The sequence below is a fragment of the Haliotis rufescens genome, unplaced genomic scaffold (assembly GCF_023055435.1).
Source record: "Haliotis rufescens isolate VD_foot unplaced genomic scaffold, xgHalRufe1.0.p SCAF_8, whole genome shotgun sequence".
NCBI lineage: Eukaryota > Metazoa > Mollusca > Gastropoda > Lepetellida > Haliotidae > Haliotis > Haliotis rufescens.
Genome location: NW_025964372.1, coordinates 51,297,020 through 51,319,678, shown reverse-complemented (window position 1 = coordinate 51,319,678; position 22,659 = coordinate 51,297,020). Strand labels below are relative to the sequence as shown.

General features: G+C 41.2%; 1 protein-coding gene across 2 annotated transcripts in view; it reads left to right on the top strand.

The window, feature by feature from the left end:
• Positions 1-2,812: 2,812 nt before the first annotated feature.
• LOC124145585 (sodium/glucose cotransporter 5-like) overlaps positions 2,813-22,659 on the top strand; it is a 51,814-nt gene continuing 31,967 nt past the window's right edge. Inside the window, exon 1 of one of the 2 annotated variants that reach the window (XM_048389185.1) lies at positions 2,813-2,909. The gene's annotated coding sequence lies outside the window, so the exon portion shown is untranslated. The remainder of the gene's footprint in view (positions 2,910-22,659) is intronic. The other variant, XM_048389184.1, reaches the window with a different exon arrangement.

The following is a 22,659-nucleotide window of genomic DNA, read 5'->3' as shown; positions in this document are numbered from 1 at the left end:
CCTCCAGAATCCCAGATTCTAGTTCTATCTTTACTGCTGAGTCCAAAGCTATCCTAACAGCTTTGACCTATATCAAACATCAAAGCCAATCTAAAAAAATCATCATATTCTTTGATTCGTTGTCTTGCCTTCAGGCACTTCAGAGTGTCTCATCATATCACCCTTTTATTCTGGACATTTTAGAACTCTATAAAAATCTTTCTACAGGCCAATGTGACATCGTCTTTTGCTGGTTGCCAAGTCATGTAGGAATAACAGGTAACTCAAAAAACGATGCTGCAGCTAAAGCAGCTCTTGACAAACCATTATCTCCACTACTGATCCCGTACCGTGATTTCAAACCAACCATCAAGAGTTATACTCGGGATCTCATGCAAAAGAGTTGGGACACCCAAATAGGAAGCAATAAACTTCACGATTTAAAATCAACAATTTGGTCATACCTACTTTGGTCGTCAGTCAAGACATGACGAGGTCGTTTTACGACGATGTATTGGCCACAGTCGGTTAACCCACGAATATCTGCTGAAGACAGATGAGGACGAACCTTCCTAAGTGTATCCCTTGTGATGAAAGGTTCAACATCAAGCATATATTGCTTGACTGTGTGGACTTTGCAATCGCAAGGGATTCAAATTAACAAAACGTAAATCTGAAAGATCTCATTTCCCGTGTGAGCGGGCATCTGATTATCAGCTATTTGAAAGAAATTGGTCTGTATAATAAATTCTAAATATGTATGTGAATAATTAAATGATTGTTTTTAACTTTGGTGTGATGCTATTATCAACTGGCATTATTGAAGGCTCTGTCCAGTGGGTTAAAGTACAGTAAAATTATTGTCCCCATGTGTGACACGTAACTATCATCAACCAGTGTTTTTAAGCCAACTCATTGCTGAGTATTTTATAATATTGGCTAGTATCGTGCACAACCACCAGTAGCTAAAGTGATGACGTAATTCCTGCTGGGGTATCATGCAGGAAGCAGAGGTACTGTAAGTCCCTATGATCCCCTGCTAGGTGGCCTATAGCCCATGTTTTTAAACTGTATACATGATATTGTTATGCTCAAATGTGTTTCATGAATTGTTTTTGAATATAACTTTGCATAAATAACTAAATTGTAAATACATTAACTTGGTCTCGTTGCCATATGGCTGAAATAATGCTGATGCGACGTTAAATTTTCACTCACTCACTCACAATCAACTTGTCACAGCCAAACAATTTGATCAGTTGATTCAAGTGTTTGTGGATATACCTCTATACATCATGTAATGTCCACAACGAACGACTTCACTATTACCCAGGTGACTGCCAAAATTAACTTTACCACATTAGATAAGAAATTGCAAAAATGTAAAACCAAGTTCAAATTGAATCAATGCAAAACACATCGCCCAAACACTACAATGCTGTATGTAGAAAGCGATTCACGTCCACGGCACGAGTGAAAAACATGTACGGCATGGGCAGACGAAACTACACGTGAAAAAAAGGTGTATAAATGATACGGACGGCCTGTTAGATACTCACAGTGATGAAACACCACGCCAGAAATACCGTACCACGACTGAAACCCGAACAACGCGAGCGGGTACTGGGTATGATACAGATGGGTGCTACCCATGCCCACATTGATAAAACTTTTGGTTGCTCCCATGTTGCTGTAACTAACCTGATACAACGTTACAGACACACCGGAAAGGCATCAGATAGGCAAAGAAGAGGCAAACCTAGGGTAACTGCGCCCAATGAAGAACGGTACTTGCGTACTTTGATCTCCGGATTTCTTTCAATTTCTAACAGTGATGTCATAAGCGACGAATGCCTATGGGCACATGGTTAGTCGACAGACAGTGGACAGGCGACTCAACGCTCAAGGAATTAAGGCTTAAAGACCTTACAGAGGACAGTTATTGACAGTGCAACATCGTCGTCAGAGATTAAGATGGGCCCGGACTGTACGTCGTTGGCAGCGACGTGTCTGGCAGAGGGCCATTTTCAGTGATGAAAGCCGGTTCTGTCTGTTCAGAGCTGATAGAAGTCATCGTGTTTACCGCCGAAGGGGAGAACGAACGGCGACACGTAGTGTTCAGGAGGTCGAGCCCTATGGTGGAGTAGATATTAATGAGAGCGATTTTAGTAGCGTGTGCCCTTTGTCCATTACGTTGAAGCTTATTTTAGCTACCCCACCTCAATTCGGGGAGGGGCGGTCGGGTAGTCTAGTGGTTAAAGCGTTCGCTCGTCACGCCGAAGACCCGGGTTCGATTCCCGACATGGGTACAATGTGTGAAGCCCATTTCTGGTGACCCCCGCCGTGATATTGCTGGAATATTGCTAAAAGCGGCGTAAAACCATACTCACTCACTCACTCAATTCGGGGAACTGTCATGCCAATATCGGATGCTGCATGACTGTCGTTGTAAATGTAGATTTCATTGAGATTTTGATCTTTTCAATACATTTTACCTCATGCATCTATCTTTTGTGGTTTTTAAACTAGAGTGATCTAAAACTATGGTAACGTTTCTTTTGGCCGTTAGTAAAAGTAACATAGTTATACATGAATGAGTAAGTGAGTGAGTGAGTATGTGAGCTATATCACGGCGGGGGACACCAGAAATGGGCTTCACACATTGTATCCATGTCGGGAATCGAACCCGGGTCTTCGGCGTGACGAGCGAACGCTTTAACCACTAGGCTACCTGTCAATCCCCAATACGCTATGAATGATGGGACACCTGATGGGATAGATTTTCTCTCACCCATGGCCGACTTGACTCCACCAACGAGGACTTTCTGTCACCCCGGACACTCGCTCATGCAACGACGCCATAATTACTTCACGAGTCATATTACACCGAGTCGAGATCCTCATTGCATCACTTGTAAGCTGATGAGAAGGTAGGTAGTCATATTAGTGCAGTCTTTCCACGTGTTCATAGTCGCTTTCTGAAACCTTCAACTCTCTAGTTAGTACTATACAAAGTATAGTCACAGTCAATACAAAGAGTCGTGCAGGTGATAAATGGTTGCGTAACGCAGGTAAGGGTTCCGGGTTGTTATCGGTCCCCAATGCATGAACTGGTCGTAAGAAGAAACAAAACAGACCTCGTTCTGACGCTCGGTGACTTGGTTGATTGAAAACCATCGTATCCCAATTTCGATGCTTATGATGTCGATCACTGGATTGTCTGGTCATACACACAGACACACACACACACGCGCGCGCATCCATGTACGTACGCACGCACATACACACAATGGCATGCTGAATACAAAGAATGATTCAACCCGTGAAGAATAGGGCTTCAGCAACCCATGCTTGTCGTAAAGAAGCGACAATGCTTATAAAAAGCGACTAACGAGGTCGGGTGGTCAGGCTCGCATCCCATTTGCGTGGATCGATGCTCATGACATCAGTCACTGGATTGTCTGGTCAAAACTCGATTAATTACAGACCGCCATCATATAGCTTGAATACTGCTGAGTTCGTTAAACAAACAAACAAAACAAAGGATGATTTATGTGCACCATGCTCTTTGTGAAAGAATTTGACAATTGTTCGTGGGCAAGGTTGGTAGATATATGGACTGGCAAAATATGTTTCTAAAATGTTTTATTTTCGTCGGAAATACTCCTTGTCAGTGGAGTTGCACTGCATCTCAACCCAACGGCGCGGAACCTATTAATGTCATATACAAGCTTGCTTCTGTCGGCGAGATGATAGGACCGAGGTGCACAGTTCATTGTGTGATGGGCCAAGCAAAATTTGACAAGCACGAAGCTTGCAGTGCAGCCGTATCTAGGTCATATTCACATTGAGCATGAGCGCCCGCCTCCCATATGTTTGGTGCACGAAATGCTTTGTTTGTTTGTTTGTTGTTCAACGCCGCACTCAGCAATATTCAAGCTAAATGACGCCGGTCTGTAAATAAGCTAGTCTGGTCCAGATAATCCAGTGTCTGACATCATGAACATCGATCCACGCAACTGGAATACGATGTCATGCATCAACCAAGTCAGCGAGCCTGGCCACCCGATCCTGTTAGTCGCCCGTTACGGCAAGCATAGTCGCCTGTTACGACAAGCAGCATACGATATTCACTAGAGGAGTAAGTAGGGCAGAACCGCAAATGAAAATTAAAAAATAAATAACAAAGAGAAAATAAATAACACACACACACACACACACACACACACACACACACACACACACACACACACACACACACACACCTCCTACTAACTCTGTTCCTACTCCTACTGACACATCTACTGCTGCAATTTTGCAGAACATGAATATTTAAAAGTATTAAGTACCTACGCCGAAACGTGGCCTATGGTGGAGCGGTGGCCTGTGGGGTTCTCATGCTCAACCACAGAACCCACACCCGACCCGATCCGCGAGACATGCACCCTTTCACAAATCAGGTGAAGCAACGTCGATCTCGGAGAGTAGATGGATGGGTGACCGCGTTAAGCAGCTTGACTCCTGAGAGTTTCTAGGGCTTCGGTCCTGCCCCACGCTGAAGCACATGTACCACATGTGGTGTCTCCTTGGGCAAGCGACTTTGTTCGAAATGTGCCTCTGTTCACCCAGCAGTGAGTGGGTACCCGGTAGGATGAGATGGTAATGTGTCTGTTAACTTTCTAGCGCCTTAGAAGTTGGGTTGTATACTCCCCAGGGAGCTGAGAATGAAAATTGAGTGCTCACCGATCCATTGACACGGGTAATAATGGTGTAACGCTTTGAGTATGAACTGCCACATGGAGGCATATGATAAGTGCACATTATTATAATGTAGCATTCGCACGGACTATTCTCCAGGTTGTTGTTTATGGTATTTGTTCAGACTTACACAGTTTATGGGCCGAATACACCGTCCACAAATGAATTTACAGCTTCAGTTGTGCCTTGCCTTGCAAAAAATCATTTCTCGGAAATAATTACTTAACATAAAAAAAGAACCACACATAAAAGAACCATGGTTGACATTCCCATAAATAGCTGACAATCTGCCTTTACCATCTGCACGAGCAACACGGGGCTAAGCCGATGTTCAGTGTATCCGCTTGCTCTCACCTTCCATTCTTATGTTTAAACCTAAATATACCTTTGACATTTGGCTCACTTCACACACCAGCATACGAGTTACCCACAATACAAAAAGTACAACATTCGTGACCAACTCGTACCCTTCCGGGACAGGCATGATGGAGACTCGAGGGTTTTCATATGGGGTTTTAGCACGAGAACCATTTCAAGCCAAGAACGATGACTCTTCCTCTACCCGCGTTTTATGGTATAATGTTGGCCTTTCAGCAGGGATCACTTATTCCAGGGAGGCTTTACAAACAGGGTTCTTATGTAGAGTCCCTGATTATTCCTGTTGTAAAGTATTGAACTTAACTTAAATAAATATATCCTTTTCAAAAATGTATTTGGTAAGCAATAATTCACCTTTTCACTTTCTGCTGTCATCGTGTATTTGCAAATTATTAATTTAAAAGAAAACATTCAAGGTTTTAAATAATTTCAACGATGAATTTGTCAGACATTCAGATGAGAGAGGCAGTTTAAAACTCGTTTATTTCATGACTGAATTTGTACTTTAATGGACAGTGCTAATAAATAGTACTCTGATATGTTGTTTAAATTCATTGCAAAAACATTATGAAGGAATGCCATATCCACGATGTCGAGAGATTGTATTTCTAAAAATATACCAACAACATGGTGTGATCAACTTAATATTTAAATTCCGTGATGATTCCCATGTGGCCTATGCTTGTTGTAAATGGACGTAATTGAAGGGGTGGCAAGACTGGGTAACTCGACTGATAGGCGTGCCATCGTACCCGACAGCGTGTTTCGTCGCTTACAATATTAATTACTTGTCTCGATTACTAGTATGAACCCCAACAGCGTGTTTCGTCGCTTACAATATTAATTACTTGTCTGGATTACTAGTATGTACCCCGACAGCGTGTTTCGTCGCTTACAATATTAATTACTTGTCTCGATTACTAGTATGAACCCCGACAGCGTGTTTCGTCGTTTACAATATTAATTACTTGTCTCGATTACTAGTATGAACCCCGAGAGCGTGTTTCGTCGCTTACAATATTAATTACTTGTCTCGATTACTAGTATGAACCCCGACAACGTGTTTCGTCGTTTACAATATTAATTACTTGTCTCGATTACTAGTATGAACCCCGACAACGTGTTTCGTCGTTTACAATATCAATTACTTGTCTCGATTATGAACCCCGACAGCGTGTTTCGTCGCTTACAATATCAATTACTTGTCTCGATTATGAACCCCGACAGCGTGTTTCGTCGCTTACAATATCAATTACTTGTCTCGATAACTAGTATGTACCCCGACAGCGTGTTTCGTCGCTTACACTATTAATTACTTGTCTCGATTACTAGTATGTACCCCGACAGCGTGTTTCGTCGCTTACACTATTAGTTACTTGTCTGGATTACTAGTATGTACCCCGACAGCGTGTTTCGTCGCTTACACTATTAATTACTTGTCTCGATTACTAGTATGAACCCCGACAGCGTGTTTCGTCGCTTACACTATTAATTACTTGTCCCGATTACTAGTATGTACCCCGACAGCGTGTTTCGTCGCTTACAATATTAATTACTTGTCTCGATTACTAGTATGAACCCCAACATCGTGTTTTGTCACTTACACTATTCATTACTTGTCTCAATTACTAGTATGTACCCCGACAGCGTGTTTCGTCGCTTACAATATTAATTACTTGTCTCGATTACTAGTATGAACCCCGACAGCGTGTTTCGTCGTTTACAATATTAATTACTTGTCTCGATTACTAGTATGAACCCCGAGAGCGTGTTTCGTCACTTACAATATTAATTACTTGTCTCGATTACTAGTATGAACCCCGACAACGTGTTTCGTCGTTTACAATATCAATTACTTGTCTCGATTATGAACCCCGACAGCGTGTTTCGTCGCTTACACTTTTAATTACTTGTCTCGATTACTAGTATGAACCCCGACAGCGTGTTTCGTCGCTTACAATATCAATTACTTGTCTCGATTATGAACCCCGACAGCGTGTTTCGTCGCTTACAATATCAATTACTTGTCTCGATTACTAGTGTGTACCCCGACAGCGTGTTTCGTCGCTTACACTATTAATTACTTGTCTTGATTACTAGTATGTACCCCGACAGCGTGTTTCGTCGCTTACACTATTAGTTACTTGTCTGGATTACTAGTATGTACCCCGACAGCGTGTTTCGTCGCTTACACTATTAATTACTTGTCTCGATTACTAGGATGAACCCCGACAGCGTGTTTCGTCGCTTACACTATTAATTACTTGTCTCGTTTACTAGTATGAACCCCGACAGCGTGTTTCGTCGCTTACAATATTAATTACTTGTCTGGATTACTAGTATGAACCCCGACAGCGTGTTTCGTCGCTTACACTATTAATTACTTGTCCCGATTACTAGTATGTACCCCGACAGCCTGTTTCGTCGCATACAATATTAATTACTTGTCTCGATTACTAGTATGAACCCCAACATTGTGTTTCGTCGCTTACAATAATAATTACTTGTCTCGATTACTAGTATGAACCCCGACAGCGTGTTTCGTCGCTTACACTATTAATTACTTGTCTGCATTACTAGTATGAACCCCGACAGCGTGTTTCGTCGCTTACAATATTACTTACTTGTCTGCATTACTAGTATGAACCCCGACAGCGTGTTTCGTCGCTTACACTATTAATTACTTGTCCCGATTACTAGTATGTACCACGACAGCATGTTTCTTTGCTTACAATAACAATGACTTGTCTCGATTATGAACCCCCACAGCGTGTTTCGTCGCTAACAATATCAATTACTTGTCTCGATTACTAGTATGTACCACGACAGCGTGTTTCGTCGCTTACAATATCAATTACTTGTCTCGATTACTAGTACATGTATGTACCCCGACAGCGTGTTTCGTCGCTTACAATATCAATTACTTGTCTCGATTATGAACCCCGACAGCCTGTTTCGTCCTTTACAGTAGATCTGGGATAAAACAGGTCTTCAGCAACCCATCCTTGTAAGAAGCGACTAAGCTTGTCGCAAGAGGCGACTAACGGAATCGGGAGGTCAGGTTGCTGTCTTGGCTGATGCATATCATCGTATTTCAATTGCGTAGATCGATGCTCATGATATCAGTCACTCGATTGTCTGGTCCAGACTGGGTTATTTTCACAGACCGCCGTCATATAGTTTGCATATTGCTGAGTGCGGCGTTGGACAAACAAACAAACAAACGATAAAAGGCTTCGTATGTAATTCTACCTGACCCAATGACGCTCTTTCATTGAATAATTTCATTTCACCATTTTTAACTTACTTGGGTTATGAGTTATGCCGGCATCACTGGTAGGAATCCATATTGGAGTGAGTGCGTGAGTGAGTGAGTGAGTGAGTGCGTGAGTGCGTGAGTGAGTGAGTGAGTGAGTGAGTGAGAGTGAGTGAGTGAGGTTTTCGCCGCTTTTAGCAATATTCCAGCAATATCTCTGCGGGGAACACCAGAAATGGGTTTCACACATTATTCCCATGTGGGGAATCGAACCCAGGCCTTTCGCATGACGAGCGAACACTTTAACCACTAGGCTACCCCATAGCCCAGTATCCAAATTGGAAAGAGATTCACTAGTGTCACTAGTCCACGTGACTATCACATCACCCTAAGCCAATCTGTCCGCACTCGTAATCCCTGATATCACACTGTAAACCTAACTAATATTATTTATTTATCTTTTATATAGAGGCCTGTTTATCCCTCGCCGTGTATCGTAAAACTGTTTTTTTCTAAGACACCACTCGACCAATGAAGCTGAAACTTCACATGCTTGTTCCCATGACTAACCCCACAATTTTTTCAAGATTTTTTCGAATCCGATTTTCAGTATGGCCTCCGTGGCAGCCATGTTACTGAAAAAAACTATTTATATGTCCTAGCTTTAATGATATCAGTATTTTACAAATGTTATATTTGGGATAACACTTTCTTAGTAAAGTACAGATTCTAGTACCTTTTTTGGGGTTGAGTCCCGTCCGGGATTCGAACCCACACATGCCAGGGTGAGGCACCTAATCGCCAGCACACAAAGTCAGTGATATAACCCACTCAGCCACCGAGGCTTCCACAAAAATGAAAGTCCGACAACTGGTAGTCTAGATCACGTAATTTGAGTAGGGGGGTGCTGGCGATTAGGTGCCTCACCCTGGCAGGTGTTGGTTCGAATCCCGGACGGGACTCAACCCAAAAAAGGTACTAGAATCTGTACTTTACTAAGAAAGTGTTATCCCAAATATAACATTTGTTACATTTGACCACTTTCTAAATGGCATTGTGTATTGATATCAGTATTGATGACGACTGTTATCATTTTACTCAATACAGCCTTCATCGTGACGTTGACATTTATGTGACCACATGTATCTATGTCCATTTGTCTTCTCAGATCATGTTTAACGAAGGGGAAGCGTTCACGTTCATCGAGGACAAGCTTGGTGTCTCCAGTCCAAGATCCAAACTGTCAGCCAGCAAACTTGACCTTCTCAATCTCTTGATTTTCAAAATGCAGCACACGTTTTCATTTCAAAGTGTGTCCCTTATTGCCGAGGACAAGGAAACACGGCATCGACCATCTTTGTCGGAGATCGCTGAATCTATGTGGAGCGGCGTGGGGGGTCTGTGCTACACACAGAACGTCTTCATGTTTGGTCTGCTCAAAGCTATAGGCTATGAGGTCTTCTTGAACCGCTGCACGGTGACATCATCCGTCACTTATCCCGACAATCACGTGCTCGTCATTGTGAAGAATGTGGAACAAGAAGGCGACATCTATCTGAGTGAGGTCAGTGTTGGATATCCAACATTTCAAGCTATTTGTCTGAATTTTGATAAAGAATCTCAGATTTACAACGACTCGTACTTGGAGTACAAGTTTATAAAAAAGGAAGGGAAGATAATGCGCATGCACGGTGATGGTGACTTCCGGCCACAGGGCAAACTTCCGTTTGACCTTTTTGTCGGGAAATTTCGACGTTTCTGTGAGTTCAAGCTTGAACCTTCCCAAGATTTGTCTGATTTTGATGCACATTTCGATTATGTTTATACAAAGAACGAGGCAACACCGTTCCACGACAGTTTAAGAGCGATGATATTTAAAGAAAAACGAGCGGTTGTGATTGTCAACTTACGACTAATGCTGGAAAATGACAACCGTCAGTTCGACGTCACGACGCTGGAGAACGATGACATGCTTCTACAAGCGTATTCAACTTACTTTCCTGCATTGTCTCCTGCACTTGTTGCGACTGCTGTTAAGAACTGGAGGAAATAAGTGACTGATAGTTTTCCTACATATATACTCAGTCTGTAATTTTCATAGTACATTAAACTACGGTTATAACGAACACGCTTATAACGAACTGACGGATATAACGAACTTACTTTTTTGTCCCTAAAATTTGCTGTATATATGCTTATAACGAACTACGGTTATAACGAACTAAAATTAGTGGTCCCTTTGAGTTCGTTATAACCGTAGTTTACTGTATTGTATTATTGTGTTGAAATCTTAGCTTCGTTTAAATCTGTTGTTATATGACAGAGTATTTTACTGTTTAACAATACAGTTAAGTACGGTTATAACGAACTCAAAAGGACCACTAATTTTAGTTCGTTATAAGCGTAGTTCGTTATAAGCATATATACAGCATAACTACAGCAAATAGTCGGGACCAAAAAAGTAAGTTCGTTGTATCCGTCAGTTCGTTATAAGCGTGTTCGTTAAAACCGTAGTTTATTGTAATTGTGACTGTGTAACATTGTTTCTGTTGAAATTCGGTAGACTTGCTTGGACAGTGATTAGTCGTCAGGAATGTAGTACTATTTAATGTAAGCAGTCGTCAGGAAGTTACTCTATTTTTATGCTTATGTGGTCTTAAACTTCCGGTCCGGCATACCGGACGGTGCGTTATAGAAACAAGTGGACTGGTGATGGCACTGTGTAGACATTTCAAGTCTCTAGTTAGGCTGTATATAAGGGGGCAAGAGCGGGTTTACGCATCTCTCTCACTTTTCATCTCACACATCAATACCAACTTTCGAGTGTGGATCAGTCATCACCCTTGACTCCCTGCCTGGGCTCGTCCCGGAAGGTAGCTGGACCGCTGTCGCCGCTGGGTGAATATTACATTTGTTGATTGTCCACCATTTGTTATTTGTTTGTTGGTTTCACACGAAGTGCTATTATGAACAGATTTCTGAGTTAACACATTGTTTCAATTTGGGAATGGACACGTAACATTGTCAACACTTAAATGAATGCACGTGTGTCAAGATATTGTTTTTGATGCTGATGAATATTTTTTGGTCGTAAAAAATGACATGACACTGCAAACACGAAAACGTCGTTTTTTTCCGTATATGGTCATTGGACGGAAAAACGACGTTATTTGGACGTTTTCAAACCATCGTTTTTCCGTCCAAATAACGTCGTTATTTGACATCGGAATTTACTGGGAGAGAACGATAGCGTTAAGCTCCTCCCTTTCTTGATTGACATTGTCAATCAAGCAACAGCGTCTACCGGTGTTTCTACTTCTCAGATTTCATTGGTCAGTCCCCGCGTGTTAGATTACAGGCCCGCGTTTGACGCTGCACTCGAAGCGCTTAGCGGAAGTACTGAAATCAATCGTTCTGCGCATGCGGATTACTTAATGCCTTGACCAAATTTTCCGTTCTGTGCATGCGCGATTTCGCGTATTGTTTCCTAGATTTAATGTCACCACTATTTGACAAAGTTTCATAAACACAGTCACGTGAAGGTTCGGAATCGTAACGAGTAACTCCATTTAAATTGAAGAGGATCCCCAGTGATATGGGAGATTCCAAGATGAAACTATTCTATGGCTATCTAGGCTGCCACCCAAACCGATCTAAACGGGACCCGATAGCTTATTGTATGCTATATAGACATATGGAAGTGGACAAGAACTATACATTGTATTCCGGCCGATTGTTCTTGCATTTACTTATAAGTCAGGAAAATGGACTTAAAAGGGGAGTTGTTGAATGTAATTATTTTAATTATTAAATGTTGCCTATACACTAATCTCGACGAACTTCTCATTGTTCTGTTTATGTCATCCTATATACTATTAGTATGTTACCGTTCTAAAGTCAACCTCTCACACAACATTATATTGTTCATAGTATCAAAGTTTAATCAACAATATCAAGAGCAGCGATTTAAACCACTGAAACACCCAAACACAAGGCTTGTTATCAAGCGCTAGTGCAGACGTGATGCATCGTAAAAACTGTATCGTGATGTCTTCAGAAATTCAATTATACTACGAGATAGTACGGCTAACGCTGACTCACCGGTGGAACAAAGACAATATCGCTAATACAGATATAAGTAAATCGTATTTGAATGTTAATACTAAAGACAAACAATCATTATTTTTGCAGTGACGATATAACACGTATACACGTTTATTGTTAACTTTCATCAGTTTTGCTCTTCATTTTAATAACTTTGTTTTCACATATATATGTAGCAATACCCGACAAGCATGTCATACATAATTATGGGGCAGTTTTCAATCTTGTACTGACTTACTCTGGTGTTAATGAGCGAAGTTTATTGGCTTGTGTGTAAAACCCCGTTTTTCTGGTAATCCAATTATTACTTAGTTTATTTCTATCTAATGACACCCTGTTCTCTGGATCATGGCTCCGTGACTATCCATAGCAGTTAAGATGAACATTCAGTTCAAGTAAATGAATGAGTTTGTTTTGACGCTACAGCCAGTCAAAAAACGAATGATGTGAGGTTTGATAACACACTTCTACCAGGTCGAACATCGTGGATGCTCATTTTCTGCCTAAAGAGAATCATAGTTCATATGCTAATCCATCTGCGAATACCCTCCCACTCAAGATGACCTTACATGTTGCTAAATCTATCATCTATCCCCCCAATCTCACCCCCCCCCCCCCCCGCCCCCACCCCCCACACGCACGCACGCACGCAAACACGCACACACGCGCGCACACACACACACACACACACACACACACACACACACGAACACACACACACGAACACACACACGAACACACACACGAACACACACACGAACACACACACACACACACGAACACACACACAAACAACTGACCTAAATAACCTCGACAGGAAATACTGCTGATAGCCTCTGGTCAACTCAGCCGCGCCACCGCAGAATGTTCGTCCAACTCTGCAGGGGGCATTCTCAGTGGCTTCAAACGCGCTGAAATGTTTTCGCCTTTGCATCGAAGATGGCGGACAAGTGAAATCGTATGAAATTTGGCTATTTTAGGTCCTATCTCTTTTTTGATTACCCAATAAAGTCAATTCATAGTTACACGGTTGTGAAGAAGCTTACAACTTTATAAGACTTATTCATCTCATTCCAAAAAAGCTACTCGCGCTCACATAAAGTTGTAGTTATTATGTCACTGTTTTATTTCTTTAAAAATATATTACATGTTCAACAATAACAATTAAGACTACCATCCCGCTCAAGATGAATGTTTTACGCACGCACGCACGCACGCGCACACACATATTTGGATTTACCAATCCCTGAATTGAGAAGACGTGCGTTACGAAGCTCCTCCAAGTCATCATCAATATCCGTATATGTCTGTGATATCATTACCCATCCAAAGCCGAATATACATTTATTGTGTTTTCTTGACAACAAATGTTATAATTGGGATAACACTTTCTGAGTAAAGTACAGATTCTCGTACGTTCTTGGGTTGAGTCCCGTCCGGGATTTGAACCCACACTGTGAGTGAGGCACCCAATCGCCAGAACACAAAGTTGGCGATCTAACCCAGCCACCGAACCAAAAATGTTAGTCCAGATGACGTATACTTTGTGTACTCCTCTGACAAGAGAAAAATGGCACGGCTTCTATGACCGAAAGCTTTGAACCAACAATGCCTTTAAGAAAGTGGTCAACAGTAACACACATTATATTTGGATACCACTTTCTCAGTAAACTACATATTTTTAGGGTGGAGATAATAGACGTTGATGGTTGATTATCAATGGACAAATTAAAGCCAAATCTTAACTTAAGAATGATTGGTAATGGGAAATGGACAATGGGCAAACGGGAGGCGGGGTAATCAGCGCCATGCCAGTTATCTGTTGGCTTCCCTTGTTGCGTTCCCCTCTTTGCTATCTTTTTACTTTTGTTGTTCTTACAGGTACAAACATATGTTCTCTGCCTCATAGCATTTAATAATATGCACCTGATGAAGGAGAAAGTATATATTCCGAAACGCAGTGTTCCTCCGTTGACATCCATAAATAGTTTTCCTTGTGTGTATCAGTTCTTAATGCCCTTCAAAGACTCAATCTAGCTTTGTTTTTAAATGTGGTGATATTTGCGTAGAATATAAAATGGTCATGCCTATATACATTTGGGTCTTTGTCTACATAAGCATTTAGACATACAATTTAGAGCTAAGGACATTGCTAATTCTGCAGGCATGAAGTACACGTCATAGCAAGCTGTGATCTTTATTCATACTTTAGATATTCGTAATGGAGATCTGTAACTGAAGTTTACCGTAATTTTCCGCAACTCTCACCTCCTGACCAGTTGAACGTCTTAGTGCATTCAGATGCCATTGTAAAATTCCAGGCTGCACCTCTTTCTGTGATGTTTTGACGGATGAAATCTATTGCGTTATAATAATCTCTGTTTGCTGATATATAATATGTACATGTTGTAAAATATTTACGATATGTTAAACGTGTAATTCGATGCATATGCAATGCAATGTGAACATAAGTGCGGATGCACGCAGGCGGTTATAGTCATAGTTATACTGCGATGGATGTAGGGGAATGTGTGTATGTATGTATGAAAGCACGAATACCGATACATGAGGGCGGATATAGTTATAGTTCGATGGATGTTGGGGAATGGTGGGAGGATGGATTATGTATGAAAGCATGCGCATGGATCCATGATGGCTGACGTAGACAAAATGGTGGGGAAAGAAGAATGTGATGTGTGTGTGTGTGTGTGTGCGTGCGTGCGTGCGTGCGTGCGTGCGTGCGTGCGTGCGTGCATGCGTTGTGATACGAGGGTTGGCGAACATGTTGTCAGATGATTGTACTGAGGTCTTTTGTTTCACTCACTTATAGTGTTTTCTTTCACTCAAATACTGTTTTACGCATTTTAATGACTGAAACTGTAGTGACTCAAAGGTCATACTGGCCGGGCATTCAACATATCTACCCCAACTACATACGTAGCCATTTTTATGGTGTACAATTCTTCTTCTACCTCACACACACACGCACGCACGCACGCACGCACGCACTCACGCACGCACGCACGCACGCACGCACGCACGCACGCACGCAAGCACGCACGCACGCACGCACGCACGCGCGCGCGCTCGCATTAATTGTTTTATCAAATGTATCTTCGAGAGTCAGTAAGAAACTAGAAATAACTGCCTTTGTTCGGTAAACCTCACCAATGCAAGTTTCAGCTTTCGCCTCTTCCTTTGTGGACTGAGGTTTCACATTTGTAAAATGATCTCTCTTATCTGTCTGTACCATCAACTTAACTGCCCTCACCCCCTGCAGTTTTCCCGTCCCATATTGCCAAGCAGGTGACCCACAAGGAGGAATACCGCCCTCCCTCAGTCCAGTGATACTGTGACTAGCACAATATGTTGGGGATACGTAGCCTTGCTGTGGGCAAACATTTTGTAACAATTTGGCAAACTTTGATATGTAAACAGCAAATATTATTCTGTTTTATTTCAACAAAAACGGAAAAAATCGGATCCTACTTATTTTGTGGATACCATAACAATAAATCAAACCAATAGATCGTTTGAGCTGGCATGAATATAAAAAATAATTAGCAAGTCGATAGTCATAATTCCCTCTGTTGGTCCCATGTGAAATGTTCTTCATGAATAGATTAGATGGCTGATAGACGTTAGAAATTGGCATTTGATGATATAAGATAGCTACGCGATAAATCACAAAGAACAAAGAAGGAAGCGATATTTATTTCACGATAAAACATTGTTCTATCATGACGTCATTTATTGAGATTCGAACATGCACTCGCAACTTGAAAAGTAAAATTTGTAAATTTGACCTTATTTTTGAGAGGTATGTGTCTAGTGAGTTGTTCCCAATAAGTGTTGCTGGAGAATCCGAAAATGAGAGTGATATGACAATCGGTATTGGGAGAAAAGGTACAGATGATTGACGAGAAAATTGTGAGAATATGCGGGACCAAACTCAAATCCTAAAATGGATTTATCTAGCATGGCCGCTGTAGGATTCTATTCAAGGAATCATCATTATTTAACTACGGGTAAATATTGTAAAGCGTGTATTTTTTCCTAATTTAACAACCTAAAAGAGGCTGTACGTAATGTTGATATCTCATATAGAAATAAACGAGTCTCGGTCGTTGTTTATCGTACAATAAACAACTCCCACTCGTCGTTTGTTTCTTAATTACATGACCATATACACTAACATTATATCTTTTCATGTTTATCGGTCAACAAAAGCGACATAAGTATTTCCATTATCATGAGAAACCCTTGCCAAAGGTAGCGCCAACTGCACCATTGCGACAACATCAGGAGCATGTTTCATGATTCATCATAATAAATGATGACATTGGATGCTCGCAAAAACGCGAGCTCATTCCGATCCACTAGTGGTACCCGCCACAAACACATCCAAAGGCAAGCCAATTGTTCACCCGAAAAGGCAGAAAATTGCATCTGACATCATTTTTGTCATTGATACGTCAAACCTGGAAATGCCGTCTACACGTCCAACACAAAGCCCAAGCCAGGACCCAAATCCTTCAAACCCGGCCAAAGTTCTGTTAATTACATACATTTCCCCCTAACCTAAAATAATCTATACTAGTTCTGAAGTAAATCGTATTTACCCGTATGAATCGTCTTACGTTATTTATTACCGATAAACAGAATATGCACACTTTCTGAAAGTACTGTGTGATAAGTCACGCACCAAACCTATACTCTCGATATACATGCTGCTCTTACTTAAAAAAGAATATTGGGTTAACAAGATACGTATATTAAAGTACCATGCTTTCCTGATGTGCTCTCATTCTAATTTAAAATAATGGCATAAATAGTTACCACTCATCTTTCAATATTTTTCAAGGTTGGGTTAAACACGAACATATTTGAATATGTACAACATCTATACTTACTTATCTTTATACTTAAAGGCATCAGGTTTGTCTGTCATAAGACCCCGAAACAAATATGTCCAACACAGCCCAATATTTGGCTCTTGGCTCCTTGTTCTTATATTTTATAAGTATTGTTTAAACAACTGTTTTTTTCTGTAAAATATGTTCATTTCAGAAATTAGATGTTATTCTACCATTAGGTCTGTGGTACGTTTACTGCATCAGCATTACATTAAAACGATATTACATTATATAAATCCATACAGAGGAAATGCTTAACATTTATATTTTAAGGAAGAGTGCAGGACGACTTGCTTTATACATATAAATGTGGACATATATGTATGGACATTTGGATGATACAGATATACCTCCTTAAAGATAGTGTTCGTAGATGACTGTAGAAAAAGGAATAATTATGTGAGTAATCGGGTTAAAACCACGTTCAGCAATATTTAGCCATATTGCGATATTGGTTTCCAACATACAAGACGGACCATGAAATTATGACTTGAATTTGGACCTGGCTTTCTGGTGTGATGTAACACCCCAGAATCTCCGGTAGAAAAGGGCTCAAAGCACGAATTAAGATCACGAGATGATACTGATGTATGCATCTGGACATATATTTGCGTAGTATTACTACCTTAATTCATCAGTATATATGTATTTTGCATAAAAGGATATTATAGGATCGACGCTGACATGCGCATATAACCTATTCACCAGTGCTGTAATATTTCATTTCTTCTGACACATATCGACACGAGAAATTATATTTAAATTTAAAAGGAGCCCCAGTGGGATAGAAATTTGAGTCTGAACCCGTTGAACAAGGCTTGTTTCATTTTGGACTATAGCATTGCCGCAAGGCCTGGGCGGAAGGGAACACCTGTTTGCACCCATCAGATACCAATCACAACTTCTCTCTCCAAACGAAAACAAAATACGAAAAATGTCGGAAGTGTATCCTTCTAATTTTCTATTTAGATACATGTTTTAACTTTAAAGTAATTATATGTATCTCATGTATTATTGGTATCTGTGATGCTGGTACCGTTTTGTTGCCATTGTGTAGCTTTTGTGGAGTTATTATGAATATCAAATACATGCCTTGAAATATGGACTTGTGAAAGAACTCATCATTGAATCATTTGCATTTAAATTAATGCATATACCATTTACTTGGCGTGTATGGACATATTATCTATCTACTTATACACACTTATTATGGACATATACAGAATTTCATTGTACCTTATTATTTAAATAAATACCCGTGAAGATCCGGGTTAGAATAGGCATTCAACAAACCATGCTTCTACGAAGGCGACTTGGCTCGCTGACCTGGTTGATGCATGTCATCGTATCCCAAATGCGTAGATCAGTGCTCTTGATTATAATGACTAAATTGTTTTGTCCAGACTGGATTATTTACGAACCACCGTCATATAGCTGGTATATTGCTGAGTGCGGCGTTAAACAACAAACAATCAAACAAAATCTATATAATTATTAAACACCTTCCAACAATGAGAAATTAAACTTATATTTTATAAATATTCTGTTATATTTAAAACATTATTTGATTCATAATTTAATTATTGCGTTGCTTTCTTCCCTGTCATTCAATGTGCATGTTCAAACCCCTAAACTTTTAATATTTCATTTTTCATAAATGGCTACGTTAGTGCGTTGCCTAGATCTCTCGTTACCCACTCACAAGAATAGATTAAAATAATTTGTTTTACTATCATATTTCTGTTTATCTAATTCATAATGCGAAATTGATAATTCATTTATAATAGTATAGATCATATTCGTGTATATCACTATCTGATGCTAAGGTTTTATTTCAGAAAATATAATTAATTCAAAATGTAGAAAGATACACAATTTGCCATTATTTGACTTTTACACTGTACAAAGTATGATATAATGATCAGAATGCCTGTAACGGGTAGTATTTAAGAAAGAAATATTTGTCGAGAAGTCCCATTTTTCAGATATGCCCTTCAGTAGTATTATTGCATATCTCCAGAGAGAGGTTTACATTGTAGTTCTCATTATTTGTGGATAATTCAAAAAGCAACATAGAAAATATATATGCTACCATGATGAAAGAATACAGAGTATACATAACTCGCAATTCTATATATTCAGCAAACAGCCCAAAACCGAAACTCCACAACATATCCGATTACACTGATTACGCCGTCCATTGTTCGATGTCAATACATCGATGACAATTGAGGATATCATAAAGTAATCGTTGATGCCGCGCTACACTTTGATAAAAATTATAATCAAGTTGACTGGTGTGTACATTACTACAGTGAACATGTACATGATCATGCCCTAATAATCAAATGCCGTAATGTCAAATACTAATTTATTATTGTGTGATGAATTTAACTGGATCAGTGGTAACATGTGATATTAATATTCCAACAATTTCTTTCCTGGTTGGTCCATCCATGTCTACAAAATGAAAATAATACAATTAAAATGGAGCATAGAACAATTCTTAATTTCAGGCTAGAGCTGTGGATATCTAGACTTTCCCAATCATTATAGACTTGAGTTGGTCTCATGTTTTACATTATTCTCTTGGGTCAACGTCACAGCTCATACCATACACTAACAAGACCAGCTTGCCCCCCGCCGGAGCGCCTGGATTTTGGTTATATCATCTAACATGGCCAACTCTGCTCTTAAGTAAACAAGAACCTAATCAGCGAGGGGTCCTTTATCATCCCTATGTGGCTGCTTATAAAAATCTGATATCTTTTCCCAAAGACCTGGTTAATAATATATTTTCTGCTGAATATTCGAAACAAATAGAGTGAGTTGGTACTACATGTACATATGTATACGGTTCTATTTTAAATGACTGCAGCGCTCCATTATGAAAACAATTTGTTTTAACGCCGCTCTCAGCAGTATTCCAGTGATATATGACGGCGGTCTGTTGTATATGAAATATATGCAAATTGAATCTTGAAAGTTGTAACATTTCCGCAAATATGTATCACATGCAGTATACAGTATATCAACTGCAATATACTGTATACATCAGTATACAGTGTGTCGCGAGCTCTGCGCTGGGCTGGAGCACACATTTCCTACACTTCTCCCTTCGGCAAACACATCACGAGGGTTGCAACGAGGTCACAGGTCAGGCGTGCACTCGTCAGTGGGGGGATTGCCTAAAAGTCGGGCCAAGAAAAGTAGGGCCGGGCCGGGCCAGCGGGTAATCCTAAAAATGGATTGCAGAATAATAAAACGAAACGCGCATATCTAGGCAGATCTCTAATGTCCACAAACGTTTTGCTCATTTAATTGAGTTTGAATAAAAATGCACCTTCAACAATGTAATAAACTGATGATTATGACTACATACCGTGAGTCTCGTAGAAAAGTCAGTGTCTTGACTGTGCTCGTTCGTTCAATCGGAGATTTAACGTGCGCTTTCCGCGTGTAATAAATTACACTTTAGCGTATCTCGCACACGGGGAAACACTTATACTATTGGGGAGAAAAAGCACAATGAATAAATAAAGAAGTGCGACCCCAAAAAATGTAAATTAGGTAAACGTAAAATGATAATCTAGGGGTGTGTGTTTTGGCTGGGAAGGAGGGGGTGATAAGAGAATAATAATAATATGGAAAAGTCGGGCTGGGGGGGGGGGGGGGGGGGGGGTCAGGCGTGGGAAGGCACGGCGTCGGCTGGCGAGCAAGGGTGGTGGTGGAAGCTGGAGCCTACTGTTTCTCCCCAGCCAGGATCCTCCTGTCTAGGTCAAGCTCCCCTGGAGGGAGAGCTTGGAACAGTGCGGTGGTGAGGCGGGCGGTGGCGTTGGTGATGAAGAGGGGGCTGACTTGAAGATCGCAGTCGACCAGGAAATCCGTGAGATCCTGGTAGCTGTGGATTTCATACTCAAATCTCTCTTCTCCCCAGTACTGCACCAGCACCATGGGTGGCCGTGGGCGGTTGCTGGGGTATACCTTGCCGCTCTCATGCTGGTAGCAGGGATTAGGGTGGACCTTGTGCTGCTCCAGGATGAGGCTGGCCTTGTGGGCAAGGTCGAAAAGGACGTCTTCCTCAACAACTGGTTCCGGAACCGGGTCGGTTTGGACTTGGCTGGTGTTGAGGGAGGGGCCTGGTGTTACGGCGGTCTGTGTTTCCGTGGTCTTGCTTGTAGGTGGTGATGGGGGGGGGGGGGGGGGGTCAGGGGAGAAGATACTTTTTTTCCTCTTTCTCTTCTTCCTTCCGTGTCCTGTCCCTACAGGCGTGCGAAAGGGCTCCTCCCCTCTGGATTCGAGGGGAGCGAGTTCCAATGCTGCTGTTGGGGGCGAAGGGGTGGTGGGTAGGCTCTCCTGGATCTCCATGGCGGCGACTGGTGGGGCCTTCTTCACTTTGGGCGGCCTGGCCTTCTGTACCGGGCGTGGTGCAGCAGGGATAGGGGCCGGGGTGGTTTCTCCTTAGGCTTGGTCTTGGCCGGAGCTTTGACCAGAGGCCTTTTCCTTTGACCTAAGTCAAAGGAGATGGAGAGGGTGGAGGAGTTGGACTTGTAGGAAGTCCTGAGGGAGTAGTCCCCAACCCTGAAAGCCAGCAAGGGCTCCAGGATGGCAACTAGCTCCCTCGGTAGCGACAGAGCGATGTCTCTCATAGTTGAGCGTGGGTAGCGAGCTTGGAAGGACACGTCTGCACGGGGCGAGTGTCCAAGCCGAGATGACTGTGTATTGACTGTGTGTATTCTTTGATTAGAATGCTTCTCACCGACCTTGGCGTGTAGGGGTGTGATGTCCTGGGCAGGAAACGACAGTGTTTTGACTACTCTTCTTTCATTAATTAACGTGTTGGGCATCCCTAATTAACCTTTACTAACCAACACAGGATGTTTTCTGGAAGTGGATATTCGCGAATGTCAAAGGACTGACAGGACACGTGTTGATAACTGTCCAAGCACTTCTCAAGTTCCTAAGATTCTTTATATCTAAAGATTAGTACTATATCTAATTATATACCACTTTATTGTCTCATATTTCAGTAGTTAAAGAAAACACAGAGCTCAAAGTCTCAACATAGTCTCTATAAAAAGTGTTTGGCTTGTGTTGGGTCCGACTTGGCCCGGGCTGTCAAAATCAACTTTAAACACATAGAAGTATAATCAAATGTGTTTACATCTATAGATCAGTTTTATATCTACCTATATACCACTTTATAATGTATCAGTACATCGTCTTTAAAGAAAACAAGGTGCTCAAAGTGAAGCCCTTTTCCCGCTA